This window comes from Corvus hawaiiensis, chromosome Z, assembly GCF_020740725.1.
Source record: "Corvus hawaiiensis isolate bCorHaw1 chromosome Z, bCorHaw1.pri.cur, whole genome shotgun sequence".
NCBI lineage: Eukaryota > Metazoa > Chordata > Aves > Passeriformes > Corvidae > Corvus > Corvus hawaiiensis.
In genome coordinates this window covers 66,453,786-66,475,470 of record NC_063255.1, presented here as the reverse complement: position 1 = coordinate 66,475,470, position 21,685 = coordinate 66,453,786, and the positions used below count along the sequence as shown (strand labels likewise).

At 40.8% G+C, this 21,685-nt stretch overlaps 1 long non-coding RNA gene across 1 annotated transcript in view; it reads right to left on the bottom strand.

Moving 5' to 3' along the window:
- Positions 1-974: 974 nt before the first annotated feature.
- LOC125320260 overlaps positions 975-21,685 on the bottom strand; it is a 39,231-nt gene continuing 18,520 nt past the window's right edge. Inside the window, exon 3 of the long non-coding RNA XR_007201062.1 lies at positions 975-2,769. This is a non-coding gene — a long non-coding RNA (uncharacterized LOC125320260). The remainder of the gene's footprint in view (positions 2,770-21,685) is intronic.

Genomic DNA, 21,685 nt, shown 5'->3' with positions numbered 1-21,685 from the left:
CAGAATTTTGATGTAACTTCCCAGTAATAGATTTTGGCTGGTCTTCCTAGACTTGAAGAACTCCTGTCATTTGACAGTGCAAATGTATTAGCACATACATTTCTCTATGTTTCACCACGTCAAAACTCATTCACTCCTCCCAAACCATCTCCTCCAAATATTAGACTTCCCTTTTCTCTGAACTTTCTTACTTCTCCAAACTCACTTTCTTCCTTCCCATCCAATTTTCTACACTCAAGTTGTGGAGACATTCAGCTGAGCACAATCCCCTTTCCATTTCTCATCTCTCAAACTTACATGTTATTCTCTCTACACATGCTCCAGTCTCGACCCTAATCTCTCCTTACATCAGCAAATCAGTGTGTTTCACTCCATCTTTCTGCTACTCCATCATGACAGCACCTGGGGCCCAGACCAAGGATCCCATCCACCATTTACAAAGGAGAATCTCAGGCTTCCTTTGCCCTTCTGTAACATACTCCGAGTGTGTACATGCAGCACAAAAAAAAAAAAAGAAAAAGAAAAAAAAAAAAAAAGAAAAAGAAGAAGACACACTCTTTTGGAACAAATCACACACAGTGACAAATGGCCTCATTCTTAGGGGAGATATACTAGAAAAGACAAACAAGGTATGGGAAACATTCAGAACAAGACATGGGGAACATTCAGAACAAAAATATGGGGAACATTCAGGCTGTTTCAGAGACCTTCCTATTGGGATGCAGGAAGGATCTCAAGTTAAATCTGTAGAGAGTTCAGGAGCAGGTTTTAATCAATGGATATATGAGAAACTGTGTGCAATAGAGTTGTAGGTGTCCTAGATGCCATTAAAACAGGAAAAGAAATAATCCCACTAAACCTATAGATTCAAATTTCTTTTGGCTGGTATTTCATTACTTCAAAAGCCAATAAATCATGCTCAAGACAAGTGTCCTAGTCAAACACCAGCCCATAAATACACCAAGTGTAAAAAATTGAGCATAAAGGTTTATTTGAACTTCAAAAGAATTTGCTGACTCTCAGTCACTGATTAAAATTTTCTCTTCTGTGTGAAGCACAGTGTACTTCTGCAGGTCTCCCCAGAATGCAGATGTAGACATTTCTGAGATTCTGATGTCTGATTTATAAAATCAGCAAATGGTCCATTTGCTCCTCTGATATGGATTCCAATGCCTTACCAGTTTCTGCAGGGTGAATCTGCAAGGTCATGTGAGAAGGTGTTAATCTACCAAAACACCTCGTGCCACTAAAACCAAGTAACTGTTACTCTGCACACTATCTGCCATCTACGATAGACTTCCATTGGCCATAACAGATCTCATTTAAGTTTTCATTCTTTTTGTGCCAGAAATTATGAAGCGCTCTACATGGACACAGGTTTGGAAGTGAGCACTGTGAAACTGCAATTTGAAAAAAGAAGTGCAAGCCCAAGATAATGACCTGTGTAGGTGCATTTGTCTCGTGAGAACCTACACAGACAGTTGTAGCAAGGAAGCATGTGAGACCCAGAGCTTGGTAGCGTATTTGCCTATAGGCTGAGAAAGAGATGGAAGACCATGAACAGATGATACTAGTAGTCATCACATCTATTAATTCATAGAGAATTAAATAGAAAACAACAGAAGAAAAGCAGAAAATACAGTAAGATCTTGTTTGAATAAAACGCATATTCAGAAACACATGTTGTAAAGGAAGTAGCTCAAAATCTTTCAGGGCAACTCCTTGAGGGTGACCATGGTGGTTTAAGAATAGGTGTGCTGCCCGAGAGAATGGAAAAAAAAAATACGCAATTTGGCGGCGTATTGCATCCTACTACAGCATTTCCATAGGGCCAAGAGCTCATTTCTTCTCGATACCAGTTGACAGCCACATCCTTCTGCTGCCAGGAGAGAGTACTAACAGGTTTGGTCTAGTACGAGTGAGGGAGAAGATGCCCTCAGCCTTTCCTGTTGTAACTAACAGTGCCACTCACATGGTATGAAAAGAAAATCATGACACTTTGAACAGATTCTAGGGCAAATGCATTGGTCCTCCATTTGCTGTACAGGCTGTTCAGCCATTTGGTAAAGCTGGGTGCAACAGAGGTGGATAGGATTTCAAATACCCATCCGTACTATGTCCTACTTGCTGTCTCCCTGCAGCTCCAAGCTGAGTATGCACCACTGCACATCTACACCCTTTGCACTGAAGGGGAGCACAGACACCTCACTCTTGGTCCCAGACTGCAGGGTCTCAGATCAGTGCCAAGGGCTCTGGGACCCCAGGAGAGGGCTTTAGATCTGGTTGCCTCAATCACACAGATGTTCACAGCCTCACTGACCTCCACTCTGAGGATGAGATCAAACACCTGCATCTTTTGACTTCTTTAAGTATGAGCCAGGGAAAAAGGAACTGATAAGTAAAAAGACATAAGAGGAAACAATCCTGAGGGATTTAACTGAAAGCGGTATCTTTTTTTAATCCACTAGGTAGCATGTAATTCCAGACCTTTCATTCTTCCATGGCAGGAGACACACTCCTCTGGAACAAAGTGAAAAGGTAGGATGGTTTCTTTCCTTTCAGAAAAGCCCACTTACATTCCTGTAAGCCTTCCTTGAGTACCTTGAGAGCCCTCAAGATTACTCTGACTGGAGCAACGAAAGGAACATTCAAGGCTTACAATAATCCTTTTCCTCAAGAGTGAAGAAAACATCACATGTGGCTGCAGCTTTCAATGCATTATTAATACCAAGCACTCGGTAGCATTTGCTTCAGTGAGATAAATTTGATCTGTGAACACAAAAGAAAGAGAAGGAAGACAGCTGGTCAGACTGGTCACAGGAATACCTGCTGAGCCCAATCAAAAAACCAATATTTTTGCACAAGGACCCATGAAATGTGGACATAAAACAAAGCATAAAGAGTAGTAATACTTCAAGAAAATGTATTCAGTTACCAATCTCAAACAACAATTATAATGCAAATTACTTCGGCAGTTGAGCGACAATGCAGACTAATTAGAGATATTAAACCAAGTAAACAAACATTTTATCAAATAGAGCAGTCACTAAAGGAGATCCTGAGGCCTTTATGATGTCACTGAATTTTCTGCAGGGGTTTTGAATCTGTGAATGTATAAGTGTTTCCCAGGAAAGATGGATACCTTGCATGGCAGCACTGATCCTTCTGCCAGCAGGCTTTCTTTACTTAACTACTTTATGTGGACTATGTGGGTCTAATTTCTAGTTTCATAGGACTGGGATCCAGAAACAAACAAAAAAACCAAAACAAAAACCAAAACAAAAACAAAAAAAAAAAAAAAAAGAAAGAAAGAAGAAAAAAAAGGTGCCAAGATGAGAAACCTCTGTTTTGGTGGCTCAACTCAGCAAAATAGAGAATAATTAGTCACACAACAAAGGGCACAATTGCATGTCTGTGATCTGCACACTGCCATAGTTCCTAATAGCTCTGCCATTAGTCTGCTGGGGGCTCAAGTGAACAGTCGATTTATGACATGATATGTAACAGCAGCTGGGTAGAACAGTAAAATGACCCAGATGAGAAGGTCATACAAAGCTCTTCATTCAAAATATGTGCTTTCATGTCCAAAGAAATTCCTGTGCCAGCTCAGAACTGACTTACTTCCAGACTCCTGATGAATGATTTGAAGTGGGAAGAGGGATTAAAGGTGAAAACTGAGATGTAACTAAGTGTCTGGCACAGGCACCCAAATTAAGCAGGTGACACAGGGGTTCGTGTTTGTCTTGTAAAAGTACATCACTACCAAAAGTAATAATCAAAAAACTCAACCTTTGTGGCATTTGATGTGGGTTTGCCACACGAGGACTGGAGCAGTACATCACTTCAGAGTATAAATTAAGTTCACTAACCCTTCACCCTCCATGAGGACTCCCATCCACTCCCATACAGTTGTTCTTCAATCACAGGAAATTAATCTTCCCTGGAGTAGGAGAAAGCTGCTGCAATCTAATAATGTTACAGCTGAATGGGAGCTGCCAGGGCAGTAAAACGTGGTTCAACTCAACACTACATCTTCACAACCTCGGCTGATTTGTCTCTGTTTTCTTGAAAAGCAATTACTTTAGGGAGGGAATTGGTCAGTGCAGTAGTCTGCTTTACCAGATAAAACAGGCAATGCCTGTATCTGTGGAGGGAATAAAGATGGTGGCTCGGAAAAAGTGGATCACAGAGTCTGGAAGCAGGTGTGCAGCTTTCCTCCAGCCTCATGAAGAGACCCCATGAAAAGATATGAATGCCCTGGGGTCTGCTATCTAATGGCAGAGCATGCTGTCTGTCCCAAGGCAGGCTCAGGGAGCAGCGCTGCTGGTGCAGTGATAGGGGATTCTGTTTGGATCATTAGGTCAGGGTGAACTGCACGAGGGCAACAGGAGTATCTTCAAAGACTGAGGAGAACAGGCATTTCACAGTGCGCTTTTCAAAAACCAACTTCGTGACTTCACAGGGCAGTAGGGAGGGAGGAAATTACCATAAAAACTCCATACACTAGGACTTGGTCTGTATTTTCCTTTCCCTTACAGAAGGAGGTCTACTTGATACTGGGCACCTTTTTAGTAGCTGCAGCTAAACTTGTGTCACTCAGCTTGGTCATTCAAGAGTTTTTCAAGAGAAGTAATCTATTTTATGCAGCTGACATCTCCCTTTACTCTTCCTCCTCCCTCACCTCAGATTTCTGGTAGAATGCATCACTCTGATATATCATGCTACTCACAGAAAACATCAGTAAGCAACATTTACATAATCACCAAGTGACCTATTCATCCCTGATAGACCTAAGTCTTACTTCAATCAAATCTGTAGTCCCTCCATCATGTCATCTTGTTAAGTAGGCCAGATTTATCTCAAAATGTCAAGAGCCACTGTGACTAATTAATCATTCTACGTTATCAGTCTTTTGAAAAGTACTTCAAAAATCACTGAAGATTCCACTTCAAAACTATATTGTCCACCAAGAAAGTTAGCACACACAACAATTGAAATAAGAAAACTTTTTATTCAGTGCAGAAAGTTCACTCAGCCCAAGAAATGGCATTCAGTACCATACCATCAACTTCACATACTTTAAAGGACTTTGCTCACAAAGAATCTTGCTTTGTTTTTTGTGGTTTGCCATGTCCTACCTTGCCAAGCGTAAACGCACACTTACATAAACTCTCTGAACAGAGAACAACCTTGTCAAGAACAACCAGCAGGGTTCCCTTCTCTCAGAAAGGAGGTATCCTTTTCTACATCTTACAAAAATCTTTCTCAGACCCGTATGGGGTTTTTTCCACCTTCCTTTTTCCAGCATAGGAAACATGTCACAATGCCAATGTGCTTTGATCATCAGTACAAACACCTCTTTATAATCTCAGTGTTATTAAGAGCAATCAGACTCTGAGTGGGATAAAAATAAACAATGAAACAGGTTTGGTTTTTTTAAAATTGGTGTAATCCACTAACACATGCAAAAAGATGCATTCATTCAACCATAATAGAGAAAGACAACCCATTCCCTGAGCTATAATAAAATGCCCATTTATGCCTGTCTCTGTGTCAAGGATTGAGCAAAGACTTCCAACCAGAGAGTATTTTACAAAATAATCAGCTGAAGAAAACAGTTTCTGAACTGATTTCCACATCAGTCCAGCCAGACCATGTCTTGGCTTGACATGGATGTCCTACTGAACATACTCAGAGCCATAAGAGATCTGTAAAAAAATGCTTATAACAGAGTTAGAGTATCTCTATTAACTTTTATATTTCTTAATTACCCATACAATGGGTTCTTTGTATCAAATATCTCCTGTTGACGGGGAGAAGCATTGTTATTATGGAGAATTAAAAAATAGCTCATCTTCTCTAAAAAATACAGCAAGTAGAACTAAAGGAAGAATGTCAAAAACTCAACTGCTTGTCATATGTACCCCTCTGTCATTCCAATTGTTTTATACTGAGAATATTTTTCTTTGTATACATAATAGATCTTACAGAGCAGGCATTATTTTCCATACAGGGAGATTCCATATAGTTTTAGTGGAGCTTAACTGGAAAAATACTACCTTAAGTATATATTTACAGCTAACTGTAGCATCAAATGGAAAATATTCTGTCTGATTTCCTCCTCTTCTCCTCCCAACACTTTTAAGGTGAGAATTGGCTCTTGTTATTTTTTCCACACCTGCAAAATGCAAAAGCCTGGTTTTGAAACCCTGGGAGATTTTCCTGCGGGAAAATCCCACTATGCTGTTAGGATGTTTCTGCTGCCTGCTGTAGGAAGCATCTGTATGCAGAATAAAACAATGCCCTTTTCCCAAGCATATTGGAACTGCACGAACCAATACACTGTTAATATGACCAGATTTGTTTCATATCTTCAGTTCACGATTAGCACCTAGAGGATGATGAATGAATCCTGTGCTCTCAGAAAGAATAGAGAGTGTTTTTTCAAAATACACTGATTGGTTTGTTAAATGTATTTAAATTTGATGTATTTCATTGAAAAGGTATTCTCCTTGCTATGTTGGTTAGCTGCATGAGGTTATAATTTTTTTTTTTTTTTGGTGCAAACATTTAGCAACCCAGTTTTGTTACAGAAATAGCTTAATTTCTACACTTAAGCCTGTTCTCTTTGTCCAGCTGCAAAGGTGGCTAATAAAGCTCTTAGTGCTTAGAGATGAAGAAAGCTACCCTGGCTCTATCCTCCTAAATCCTCTCTGAAAAAGGGAACTGGTAGAGAGCTGACTATTTTCTTTCCCTGGCCTTCGGTTAAGGACAGAAAATGGTTCCTCTCTGAGCAGAGGAAATGGCTGTCCAGTAAATACACACTGAAAAACAACATTCTGTGATAGAGACTGATAACAATGGACACCACACACATTGCAACAATAGCAGTATAACAGTGGTCTGGATATACATAGGACTCCCCTGGACCTCCACAAGTTGACCAAGGAGAGCAGCTATTGGTGGGCTCAAAGATGAATGGTGAGTGACAAGCATTTATGGAAGAAGACGCCTCAGGGGAGTTGTGAGGGAGCCTGCACACTCTTGACAGCCTGGAAATTTATCTTACAGCCTGTAATACTGGATTTACTAGTGGTTTTTCAAAATCTGTGTCAGGGTAGGAAAAAAGATGCTCATCCCCTGGAGGAGCCACAACAGGAGTGAGTCAGGCCTTAATAGCCTTAGTTCTCCTCCTTTCCTCAGGGGAACATAAATTTGCTGCTGGCTGTGACTATCTTCTCAGCCCAGTGCAGATGACCAACAGCTTGCCTGGGAATATAACCCAGATTTATACAGTGTAACTGTCATGTAGGCAGATACTGTCCTTGTGCACAAGAACCAAAAGACAGGTCCCAGAGGAAGCACAGCCAGGATTGCTTCAGCCTTTTCAATAATGGAGTTCAACAGGACCCATGGCTACTGCCAGCAAACACTAAAAGCCTGTTCATGACCAGTGATGTCCCTCAGGGTATCAGCATGCCCCTAAGGAGGATTTCAAGAGGAGCCAGTATGGCTGAGTTAGTGCTGATTAGGGAGTAGAAATCCTTTGAAGACGTAGTTGAACAACTGGCCTTATCCTCCATACAGCATCTCACAGAGTTCGAGTGCATCAAGTTAAGCCCTCAGGATATTTGTAATAAGCCTGGAAGAAGGCTTTTTATCACCTCCAGCTGAGCAGGAGTCACCCCTTCTCCCTAGATAAGCAGTGGTCACAATGACCCAGGCACGATCACTTCTGAGCTGAATTATTCTAATTCCCTCTATCAAAGGCTGGATGCAGACTGCACCAAACTTCTGTTTCTCGGGCTGTGACAAGAGCAAGTGAAGGCTCTGCTCAGTTTTATCCACTGAACGCCAGTATTTTTCAGAATAGATTACAGCTTTAGTCCTTGTACTCCACACAGATAATGTGTGGGCCAAACAATTTGTCAACAGTCAATATGCCTAAAAAGCCAGTTTTCAGCCCACCATCTACCTAGAGACATCCCTGGAGCAATGCAACTCCACGCAGGCACATGACAGCCAAAACCAAGAGATGCTCAAGTGAGAGGATCCAGGTCTAGAATAAGGCACTACAAAAATACAGTTAAATTAAGAGTTCACAGTTTTTAGGAGTTTTTTAGAAATTAATAAAAAAACCTTCTCTGCTCTCATGGTGCTGGAATTATTCTGTAAAAATGAACAGGATCTCATCGTCAGAGACTGCATAGACTTTTCCAAAGTTTGTATGTGTTTGTCCACACAATGGCAGGCACCTCTGAACTTGGAAAGGGAATTATTCTGCACTAGGGACATGAGAGAACTCCAGTGGAAATTTCCACAGGTAGGAAAGTAGCAGCCTGAAGTGGGGCCAGAGCTCTTCTCCCACATAACCCAGTGCCAGCTGATGGATGCTGAGATGTGCCAGGTAAGAGCACTCAGCATCTGACAGGACCTGCCTATGACTAGTCCTGAGCTGTTGGCCCCATGCAATAGATTTGCTGGTTTCTTTGGAAGAAACTCCAGGATCTCCACTAGCTGCACAATTTATAATGGGGTCAGAAGTTTATGCATAAAAGTCATCTACCTTGGCTACATTGGACACCTTCTTGTTTGCAAGGATGAAACACATTGTAAGTGCATTATAAAGTGCATTATAAGGGCATGAGGCAGAGTAATACAAAAGCTTGTTGAAATAAAATATCATGAGATGGTTACAAATTTACTGAAGTATAGTACGGGATAAATAAAAGAGGTTATTCCCTCATGTTATTAAGAAAGAAGGAAGAACCAAGCCCACAGGAATCAAGGAGCCTGACTCAAGAAGTAAGAACAGGACACTGTAAGTCAAACTGTTGAAAAAAACAAACTACTTATAAAGCTAAATAATAACTTTGATTGAACTTTGTGCTAATCTTAGTCGCTAACACAGTAAAACATCTGCCCACAGGTTATGTTTGCCCGTTACTTATATAAGCCTCTTCCTTGTGGAGCATGTGCCATGTAACATGTATGCATGGTGTCAAAGAGAGACTGGGGAATGCAAAGCCAAGGACTACAGCTTTAGGTTGTTACATAAATGGGAAATGCCAGTTTTTTATTTTAAAAGTTATGCTGAAGGTGTGCTAGCTTTGTGGATTTACCACCTAGCACCCATCTCTGCATAGACATGAAATTAACTATCTCTCAACTCTGTGTGTGAATTGGCTTCATACACACTGAAGTATATGGTTTTCACTGGGTGAAAAAACACATATTTGTGACCACAAGTTGAGAACATCATCTTTAAAGGTGTTGTGGATGGTTTCCAAGTAGATAACCTATATCTCTTCAGGTCCAGAAAGCCAGTTTGGTTTCAAAACACATCTTGCGCTTCAGATGAAATTAAGAATTTGCAAAAGCATCTCTTAAGTCTCATTCTTGCTAAAGGTATCACTTACATAGACTTAAGGTAACACTTCCAACAACATAGTCTTTGCTACCCAAGTATGTTATCTTACATAATTTCTTTTTCATCCTATTTTTTTTTTTAATTTACCTGACTACTTTCTTCTGTTGCCTTTAAAATTCCCATTTATGTAAGTAACCTATGGTCTTTTCTGGTTTTCCTCTTCTTTCTCTCTCGCTATTTCAATTGTTTTAGACGTCTGTCCTGTGAATGTTCTTTGCACATTTCAGAAGCAAGATAAAAACCCTGCAGCAAGTCAACAGCGGATATTACTAAATGGAGATACTTGTTCCACACCATGACATGCCACAAGTGAGCAGCAAAGCCTTCCGCTGTACCCAGGCTTCTGCTTGGTCTATGTGGAGGATTTCAGGGGCTGGAAGTAAGGGGTGCAATGCCATATGTTGTGAAGACTAGAGCTATGGGGGAAGGAGATAGGAGAAGATGGTGATTATGAGATGTTTCAAGTTAAAGTGTATTATAAGAAGAGAATTGTGTTGTTGGGGTTCAAAATAATCATGAAATGCACTGAATCTACTGTTTCCCCCACCACATGCTTTGGAGTTCAGTATAAATAATTTTGATCCTTCAATTTAATTACGAGGAAGTGGACTTTAAGGTACATCTTGTGTGTAGTCACAAATACCCAACAAACAATAGCAATTTGACAAATTGTCTGCCTAACAAATTAATTTAGCTAAACAAGAAGCAAAGCAGAGCCTGCTAGATGTAGCTGAGTTGTGGTCCCTCCACAAGGACATTCAAACCTCAGATATGTCGTTATCGAATTCCTAAAGGAAATTTAGAACATTTAGAGCTAGCTAGTGCTATTACACAGTTAACAAGCAACTCAACAGGCTACAGCTTCAAGAGAATGCACAGCCCAGTTCTCTGAACAGTTGAAGTTGAGTTGCTGGGTCACTGGAGAGTGTGAGCCACTGGGTATGCCATGCTTTCTTTTTTATCTATGCTATCTTAAACTATTCGGCATAGATAAACCAGCACCACACTGTAACAGCACCTTCATTCAGCTGCGGGGAGACACCCTTCACTAAGTAGTAAGCACCACCTCTCTGTCTTTCCAGAAGTAAAAAGCTAAGTAATAGCAGAGGCTATTCCTAGACTTCTGTTTATTTTGACACTCTCTTTGTTTATATTCCTTTCTGTTACTGAAATCAGAAAGGTTCTTTCCTAAGCAGAATCAAATCCCTCTACACAGGCTACATTTTTTCTCAACGAAGGAGTTGTGACTACCATTGTCACTATTCTTAAGCAAACAAGCCTCACCAGTCAGCTGCATTTTAAATCCGAAGAGAACTTGAATGGCTGGAGAGGTCTCAGCAATATTATAAACTAGTGGGCTTAGAATCCTGGCTGCTTAAAGCACTGGCAACAACACTGCTGTTTGCAGCAGTGCAGGAAGGATAATTAAGTCTAAAAACAGGAGTTCACTGAGTAGCTTCTCCTATCAATATGGGCCTTGAAGCTGTCTGGCTCAGATCCAGAAAAACTGCTGGCTCCAAAATTCTTTGCATCCCTAAGGTCTGTAGCTAGAGAATTGAACACAAAGTCCTAGAAGTGCAAGAATCTAGTAAGGTTCATCAGTCACTCTTGACAGCATTCTCAGCAGCTTTATGGATATCCTTTGAAGATAGCTAGTAGGAAAAGCTGTGTACTGTGGGCACTGGGTCATGCCCTGATTGATTGGAAGTTCCAGTACATGAGGTAAATGCAGCCACTATGACTTGATCAGCACTAATTTGTACCATATGTTTTGGGAATGCCCATAAGTCCGTTTGTTCCAGAGAGGTGTTTAATTAATTACTAATTAATTTTTCCTATCAGTTAGAATTACATTACATGCTACCTATGTAATGTAAACCTTACAAAATGGAAACTGAGTAACTATATTTTGGCCCACACTAGCACTAATCATTGTCTGTGATGGCTTTAACAGACTGGCCCCTCACAAAATAGATTGCATATCACATCACATCAAAAGTGCCCCAGATGAAGATTTGAAGATACAAGGTGTCTTTTCAAAGTATGTCAATAAACTTAACTGTTGTCTTATTCTCAAGTACACTAATCAGTTAATCTGCAGACTTAAGCAGAGAAGACCCAGATGCAGCTGTGCTTTCCTCGGCATACCCAGGAGGAGAAGCAGGATAAATGCCCTCCCGCCGTACTCCCCCACCTAGTATCCTGGTGGAGTTATTCTTAGCTCTTGGCAAAGGCCCTAATGCTTTTTCACTTTCAGTAGCATCATTTCAGTGCCAGCTCTGTATCATTCAGGTGCATTCTTGTTCAATGGTCTCCTGTCCTGATAATGCTACGTCATGGCCTTTGGCTGCAGGCCTGTTCAATTTCTATCTTGGCATTGTCCTTTTCCACCACACATTTTAAATAATCTTCCCCGAAGTTAATAACTTGTAGCTCCTAACGCTGAAGGCTTGAAGTTCATCATCTTAGAAGATAAAAATTTTATAGTTAAAAGAGAAAGATATTTTTATAATCAGTTCCTGGCCAATTCCATACAACCATGACTAGAACTGAGGAATGTGTGATGGCTTTAGTAATTAAGTACAGTGCAAGAGACAGATTCTGTAATCGATATTTCAAAGATTTGGTGAAGATTATAATAAAGCCTAAGATGTTAGTTTTACACTGGTTTTAGACTCTGTTGTTAGCTCTCTGGTTTTCTTTGAGAGCTGTTTGAATAGAGTGTCCTCACAACTCATTAGCAGCTGTTAACCATGAGAGCAATGGTTGCTGTCTTGGTTTTGGAGTCTCCTCTCATCTCAGGTCAAGGAAGTCCAGAATCTAGTCTGAGAATCTAGGAGTGAATAGTTTGGAGTTGCTTGAAGACCGTATTATTTTATAGCTAGCTCCACTCAGAAACACACAGGCTGTATCTTATGTCACACTTTTCTACAGTGCTGAAAGTGATGTGTGTCATTAGCACTGTTGCCTTACAGGCTTACACTTACTTGGCTACTGCTTTTCAGAGAGTCTCCAGTGCCTGTCTAAGTATCCCTCCTATAACACAGAAGTAGTCTTTGATTTTTGTTCTCCTACCATTGGCATCCTTAACAAGTGGTCCTTAAAAAAAGACATTTGAAACAGCAATTTGAGATAAAGTCTGCAGCACATTGCATGTAACATCTGTCTCAAAATCCTCATGAAAATAGCCATAAGTACCCCGTCTATATGATGGAGTTTTGTTTGCTAGTGGTGATGAAGATGATGATGATGATGGTGGTGGCAGTAATAATAATAGCAATAACAGCTGATGTGAGATAGGCAAGGTTTGAGCCAAGAGAAGGAGACTTGTTGAAAGTTCTGCCTTGGAAAAAGAGGTGGAGAAGTCAACTTCTCTCCTTTTTTTAGTTGAGACTGGCAATATTAGACATAGTGTTAGACTATGTCGTAGTGATCATTATGATCACTATGATCATTACATCATATTGTAATGGTGAATATCTTGAGACTATTGGTTAAATAACACATTTTTAGTCTTGGCTTATGCTTCCCATTGAGACATTAGTGACTATTAAAGCACATTACCATCACTTGACATTTCACACATTGAACACTGGTTTCTGGAATTGCATGAAATACCCACAGCAGTGGATGAATGAAGAGTGTGCTCACTTGTGCCCTCTCTTTTGAACAAGAGCTCTTCCACAAGAAACCCATAGAAAATGCCTTCAAGAGTACACATATATCATTAGTCTAATCTGGTGGTCCCAAGATGTTGTGTTCTCTAAGGGTTGTCTGTAGAGGGTCTTTAATATCTCAGTTCATGGATGTTTGAACCAGTACATAGCCTGCTTGGCATGTCCTGGTCAATTCCTGCAGGCACTTCACAATTCATCCCAAACAGTTCAATGGCTGTATCCCTGAGTTTAGCACAAACCAAATTTATTTTGAGAGTCATCTTGTTTTCTAGCTCTTAATCCTCTCCATACATGAAATGGAGGATTTTAGTATTTATAAGAATAAAAAGAATAAAAATGATCCCAATATAAGTAAATATACTAAGGTACCTAGAAACAGTACTCTGAAGTTTATTGCCACAATTAACTCAGCTCAATTCTTTTCAACTGAATGAATAAGAGGAAACAAGTGTTTGAATAAGACATGTTAGAAGTTTCCTGTAAAAGTATTTTATTTAGTAGATAATCTATAAAAAGCTGATTTTAAATCTCCTGCTGTATCAGAGGTTAGTTATTAAATCAATCATATTGTCAGTACAGAGACATGCAAAAAAACTTAGTTTATGCCATTTAAATGCTGTGGCAAAGACCATTAATTTGGTAGATGCAAAAATGGACTATTTCAGGTGCTGTTTAACTTATTTCCACTAAGAAGTTCCAAAAGTATCAGTAAACAACATTTAGGATGGAGAAATTATGAGCCTCACTTCATTCAGCATTCTGGTTACCCACAGATTTTTTTTCCACAGACATGGAAATCATAAGCAAAGACTACTACAAAGGAAGCTGGTTTATAATTTAACTATAATATATAGATGTGTGTATATATATATTTATGTGTGTGTTCATCAATACCTATACACATATATATGCCTATATATACATACAGAGACAGAGAAATTATTCCAGTGCTCAAATCTGTGGTGATTACAGTAAAGTTTTTCTCTTAGGCTAAGACCAGAAATGAGACAGGAAAAGTGTTACAGTGTGGATACTGCAACACGCGTATCAAACAACGAGGCCCGTGGAAAAGAAATATATCTGGACCGATTCTTGATAGATGTTTCAGAGATGTTTATTTCTCCAGCCTCACGGCTGGGATCTGCTGAGGAACTGCGGCAATCACAGGACCCGAGGGTCCTTGCCCGCGCAAGGAAACACAAAACAACCAATGGGGAACGAGGCTGACCAGGGGCAGGGAAACCCTGTGTCTCCCCTCCTGGGGCCCTCTCCCAGGACTACATGGCAGGGGGAGGGACCCCAACATTTCACCCATTTATTTTTAACAAAAAGATTTAAACCTTAACATTGAAAACAACTGGATAAACATAACAAGAACAGTTTCAAAACAAAACAAGCCACCCTCCTGAGGCTTTAAATGTCCAAACAAATTCTCTGGAACATCTTAGGGCTGACAGAAGGGAGACACTCTCTGAGCATGCTTTGTGGGGAAACTGAGGCAGGAGAGGGTTTAATTTCTTCCCTCCCCCTTTTCATCCCCCCCTCAGCATCAGAGAGGAGTTGTAGGGAAAGGGAATTGTATAGGGAAGCCATGGGGTGAAAAAACGGATTAGGAATAAACTGGGGATGGGGTAAACTTATGAAAGAGTTCATATTGGGTATAGGATAAAAGGGGAAAGTAGGTTGTGGGTAGAGAAGTTGCTGGGATGGATACTGTTTATAATTTTGCGCATAATGGCTGCCTTTGACTGGAATACCTCCAGGCCCAGTAACATTTGCTGCTTGTAAACCCTTCTTTCCTTGCACTATATCAAATTGTACAACTTCCCCATCTCCTACACTTTGCAGGTAATTTTTAGGGTTATTCCTTTTAATGGCAGTTCTATGGATGAATAAATCTTCTCCTGTATCATCTCATCTTATAAATCCATAGTTGTTTTTGACATTGTACCATTTCACAGCTCCTGTGATTTTCGTTGCTACAACTTCTCCTATCACGTGCTTGCGTGTTCGTCGTGGCTGCTGGTCCCACGTGGCCGCTGCCTCGCTGACTCCAATGTCTCGGCCGGGCCCCCGCGTTGCGGCTGCTCCGCGCTCTCCGAGCAGCGCTGCTCCGGCGCGTGTCCGGGCTCTGTGCGGCCCCGCGTTGCCATCACCGCCAGCCTCATGCCCTGTGAGCGGTTCCGCTCCGCAAACTCCACGCTGCTTTGAGAGCGGCCTCGTTTCGTCTCGGTGCTGCGCAGTTTCTCGTGTTGCTGTGGAAACCGCTGCTTCTCCCTCCGCAGGGCTCTCCGAGCCGTGTGCTCAGAGTGGGCTTCCACGCCGACCCCCGGTTCCTGGCTGTTCGTGGGAGCCCATGACACCCGCGGCGCCTGTGGCATCGCTCCCTCGCTCATGGTTGAGTGGCCGGGGACCCCGAGACAGGGATGGGGTCTGCAATAAGGCGCGCGCTCCCGAGGGGGCCGGGCACATCCAGCGCAGGCACCTCCGCTGGCACGGCTGCAGTCACGCGCCACAGGGATGGCAGCCGCGCGGTCTCAGCCACGGGATTATGGCCATCCTTTGCTTTAGGGGTAATGGGACCATACAAATGCTCCTCAAGAGCTTCGCTGATTACAAGGGATGCATGGAGAGATTCTATCACTAGTGCATGTTTTGTTTGATCCCTTATTTCATCCCAGATCTCATACCAAAACCACCTGTTATTAATTCCAGTAGTTCCAGGAAGATTCATATCAAAAAGTAAGTCTCTAGAAATATAAAAGAAATTTTTGAAAAGCCAGTTAAAAAAAAAGTTCTAGATCTCCCGGAACAAATACTTTCTTGTTTTGTTGTTCAAGGATTCTTTTAACTTCTAGATACATTTCTTTCTGTGGTTCAGAGAGCCACATTTCCCACGATTCTTCCATAGTCCAGAGAGAATATCCAAACCAAGGTGAGAAGAGAGAGATCTAGAGTGGTTTCTACTCATGAATTTTCTGTCCTTAGGGATCGGCGTCTTGTCAGCAATTCTCCACCATTTGTTACAGTGCAGATACTGCAACACGCGTATCAAACAATAAGGCCTGTGGAAAGAAATATATCTGGACCGATTCTTGATAGATGTTTCAGAGATGTTTATTTCTCCAGCTGCATGGCCGGGGCTCTGCCGAGGAGCTGCTCAATCATGGGACCCGAGGGTCCTTGCCCGCACACGGGAACACAAAACAACCAATGGGGAATGAGGCTGACCAGGGGCCAGGGAAACGCCATGTCTGTGCCCTCAGGGTCCCTCTCCCAGGACCCCACAGCAGGGAGGAGGGCCCCAACAAGTACGAACCAGCGTTTAGCAACTTCCTGTTGCTAAAATATCTTTAATGAACATGAAAACAGCTGTTGAAGGTGTCATATGCCATCTTATTATGTTCATACAATATAATAAAGTACACAGATAGGATGGCACATTTCCCTAATTTTTGCCACCTTTATGTGACAAAATTTCTTTGGATCACCACAGCCGAAGCAACACCACAACTAAATAACTCTGGAGATCTGTCTCAGCGTTCCTAATGGAGGATAAGCAGAAAAAACCTCACAGACTCCTGAGCAGCCCTCCTGTCTGAAAGTCATGTAGGAAGGTACAATCATTCACAAGCTGTACTTGCACACACAGACTAACCCTAGACAAAGTCACCAATAGCTCCATTTGTGCATAAGCTCTCAAATTGAAGGCCTTTGCTTAGTGTTCAGGCTTTGGAGGTCTGGATTAAGGTGTGGGCTGTGCGCCATACTTAAAATTCTATTTGAAAACCTGGTCTCCTTGAATGTTAGCATATCAAGGCAGTATGATACACCTGGATATGGAGATGTTTACAGGCTGTGGCAGAAAGCATCTGTTGGGCCATGCTTCAAGGCAGAGCTTTCTGTCCTTTTACATTTACAGCCTCAGGGGAAACAACTGCTAGCAACTGTTCCCAGTACTGTTTGAATTTCCAGTGCAAACAAAAACTAGAGGAAAAGAAAATAAACTTTTGAAACTGCACCTTAGACTTCAGTTTTCCATTTTAAAAAATATATAAATTAAAAACTATTTTAATCAGATCTAAAACTTATCCATTTTTAACCAGTATTTTTCAAGAAATGTCTCAATGAAAATCCAGAAGAGTACCTCTTGATCCAACTTCATAAAAAGTATCTCTGGTAGTATGAATGCACATGATTATTTTGGATTTTTTTTTCTAAAACAGTGATTTAGAGCTGTTGTGTTGTTTGCATCCTAGCTACTAAACTATTGTGGAAGACAGCTCACAAGATCAAGTCTTTGCTACATAGAAACAAACCAGGCGTCTCCTTCTTGTCTTTTCTATCAAGGGTTTTTTAAAAATTATTTTTGGCAACAGAAATAATGTTATTGCTGAGAGGAAAATTAGTCTTGTAATAAAAACAACTTCTCACCCATTCCACCTATAAAATTCTTCATTCTTACAATAAATTCTTCTCTGGGAACTAATTAGAAAATTCTTTAATTGATGAGCATTCTGACCATTAGGGCATTTTCAATTTCTCACAGCATCCCAGATGACACTGTTACAGAAAGGCATAACTGAAAAGGGACTAATTGGAACAATTAATTGAAACAACATACAGTTAATTTCAATTATAAGAACCCTGAGTGCTCTCTTGTCCTGTGTTGTGTGGCCTGGTGAACTGGGGTGGTGTTCCTACAGACTCCTCAGCAAAAGCTGTGTGAAGATCCCATCTGCTGCTGATTACTCCTGTATTTACTATTTGTATTATCATAACACACATCAGTGCTGTGGCTGCACACAGTTCCCAGTGTAAGGGGTTCTATGAAAAAAAGCAGAACGGGAAGATTCGTGACTGTAGACAGGAGCATGGCCATTGCATGCTTGAATTATACATTCAGTCAGGAAAAAAGTTAAGCGACTCGCTTGAATGCTTTGGGTTTTAAGTGTTCTCCCCACAAATTTCCTCAAGAAATATCAAAGAAGGCTTCTATGCAAGAAGTCTGTTTCCAGCTAAACATCCAGCTCTGATACTTAATAAGCTCTGGGAAAATGTTCCAAAATATGCTTTTTACAGGCAAAGGTTTCATGCTCCAATTTGGAGGCTCCAACTTGAGCTACAAAGTCTTACCACCTGTTCATCCTAAAGCAAGAGGCTTCTTGCTGTCATTTTTACAAGAAACAGCTGTGTATCACTGTCTGTGGCACCCTGCAAAAGGGTGTGTACTCATACCGTGTTGGCCGACCTCAAAGTGATCACACTCCCTTCCTCCACCAGTTGCTGATAACAATTGCCATAACAATTAATAAATTTAGGATTCTGTCAAATGCGTGCCAAGCCTTCCACTAATTTCTGTGGGGTTAGGATTTCCTGCTGCATCGTCTAGTGGATGCAGTATCTTTTGTGCAATGTGCACAAATACCATATTCACCTGCAGAAATTCTCCAGGTTGTAGCTTGAAACAGCACATGACTCTTTCATCTTTATATGGCTGGTTTTGACCCCAAGAATTTAGCAGTGCTACAGATTCTTATGGGAAAATGTTTGATTTTTTACACTAGCATTCAGTTCCTATGCCATGATTCCTAAGTCTGCTACAGGGATCTTATATAAACAGCCTATTCAGCAAGCTGTGCTGAGTAGGGGACATGACTAATTATAATTTTATATGGTTGAGGGAATCAGGACTGTACTGTCAAAGAAAGGGCTGTCTGGAGAGTTACATTTATTCATAACATCCACCAGTATTTTACCTCACTTTCTTACATATTGTCCTCCCTGCAACAAACTAGAGAAACCGTTCTTACTCACATCGAATTAATTTTTCCTTCTGTGTGATTCCCCATGCCCTTCTCATGGACTTTCACAGCTCCCTATAGGAAATACCATAATTTCACAGTTCCTTTTGCAGGAAATACCATCTGAAGCTTTGTTTCACACTGACATAATCTCTTCTGCTGGTAGAGAGTGAGCAACCATCCTGATTATCAACTATATTAACAGTTCCTGGACCTTTGAATCACTGTGAAGACATGATCTGTGGAAAGCCTGAATAATGATACTGTCTTAAATGTATGCCAAATCCTAATCTTTTATTTTGCAAACCCCAGATCACTCTCCATTGAAAAAGTAGCATTTCTTTGTAAATGCAGGCTATGCAGATAAGCTTTACACTGAAATGAACCTAGTCATGTAATGACTTTCTGAGTGAACAAAATTAACCCTAATGCCTGAGAACCTTCAGGAATATGGTCTTGTATAATGACGTGGCAAACATGATTATTGAGACAGGTCATGTTGGTCTTATTGTAAAGTACAGTCTTAGGTAAGACAATGATGGTGCACTGACAACAGCTGGCTGCCACCTGATTGCTCTCTCAGTCCTCTTCCTCAGCAGGAGAAAGGACAAAAGGAAGATGAAAAAGCACCTGGGTTAAGATAAAGTCAGTTTAGTAAGCAAAGCAAAAGTTGCAGCTGGAAGCAAAGCAAGAAAAGGAATTTACTCACTACTTCCCATCACCAGGCACATGTCCAGTGCAGGGCCTTGGCACTCATAATGATTGCTTGGGATGACAAATGCCGTAACTGAGAGTGTCCCTGTATCCTCCTCTTTTCCCTCAGTTTTTATTGCTAACCATAGTGCCATATGGTATGAGAGAACATCCATGTGATCAGTTTGCATCTGCTATCCCAGTTGGTCACCTCCCAACCTCTTGCTCATTCCCAGCCCACGGGCCTCATGAGGTGGAGGGGTGGTTTGGAGGGAAGGCATTGACGCTGAAAGACAATACACACGGGGAGTGTTCCTAGATCAACAGAAACCATATAACTGCCATGAGAACATGTCCTAGATCCTCTGCGGGCAAAGGGAAAACCTACATTGCAGTGAACTCTGCAAAATTCCACCTGTCAGACCTTAGCAAAATTAAAAATCACAGGGAATTGAAAAATGGGATATAGGAGATTTCAGAGTTTAATTAAGCTAAGATATCAAATAACAGGCTACACACTGCCAAGAAGGTAGCACACTGCATCTTCAAACACAAAGGAGAGCTTCTATTGCCTTGTTTCCATCATTACTTTTCCACTTTTTCACCTAGTCTACCACGTTTCTATAGTTAGAGAAACCAATTGGAATGTCCAGTACAACTGTCCTATGAATGAGCTTTGCGAAAATATCCACAGCTTCTGAGCCATTAAAAACCACTAGGAAACTGACTGCAGAAAAGGAAATACATTGTGAACTGAAAAATCTAAATGAAAGAATATTTCATACTTTTGTGTTCGTGAATGCTTTCAAGGGTTGATGAGAGGGTCAGTGTTATGTAAGCTTCTTGGCTTCTCTGTTGAATACAGCCTGAAGTGCAGGATCAGAGTGGGAGATTTCAAAAATTGCTAAAAATCTGCCAGTGGCATCAGGTATGACTGAAATAGACGCCACTTATTTGTCATATGTTTATGTTCATATCTAGATACAACAGCACTAAAGATAGATTGCTTTACATTTATTTTTCTCCTACCAATGTGTTTCATGCCAGCAGGTCTCTGCTATTCAGTAGAGACAAAAGAAAATTGAGACCTTCCAGTTGTTCACACAAGAAGCAAGATAAGGACAGTAAAATCTCATTTACTGGCATAAATGGATTGATCACTCATAGAAGGAATTTGCTCTGTGATGTAGTCCTGTTGCACAGTTGGTTAGATGCAGACAAGAGCAGCTGTCTTTTAAAACTATAATAACTATTACAACTGATGATGATGACTGGAATCAATAATCTGACCTGCAAAGCCAAGCCATATGATCTTACACTTCCAAAGCAGTATTTAATGTTGCTCTGTCTTTATGTTTACGATACTATAACCTAGGTAATATTTCAAAAATACTGATTTTTCTTTTGAGGTTTTTTGACAATCTGAAATTTTAGGCATATATTACTTCGATTATAAATAGCCCTTCTCAAGTAAGCTAACACAGCAGTCACTTGTATATGTGATCATGAGTACTGTGTAAATTTAAAAAATTCTATAGTAGCTAGAGTATTTTCAGGTTCTGTAACAGGCTTTCATGACTTCCAGCAGTCTTAACCAAAATGGAACATTCTTAGATAGTGGAAAATATGTTGTTATTTCAGTTATTTAATCCATTTTAGTTTGCTTGTGGACTGTACGTACAAGAAACAGAATCCATGCTTCTGGTTAAAACACAAAATATTTATGGATGATTCATTGATCCAGATGTAATGATAGATTGTCACCTAAGTGAGCAGCAAAACCAGACTGTACAGAACTGGACATCAAGTTTTGCTTTGTAAAAGATGTCTCTGGCAGAGTATAGCACATGAAAAATGGTGGAAACCTGGTTCACTGCCAGATAGACATTGCCTGTCTTTGGTGTGTGTCAACATTTTGCTCTTCATTCTTTCAGTAACTTGGTTGTTGTGGTCAGCTGCCTATCCCATTCCTCCTCTGCTGATGCAGGCATAGGCACCAAGTCCTCCGTCTCTTCTTGGCACTCTTACACTACACTGCCAACATAAAGAACCTTGATAATTCAAAAGTTGTAAACATAATT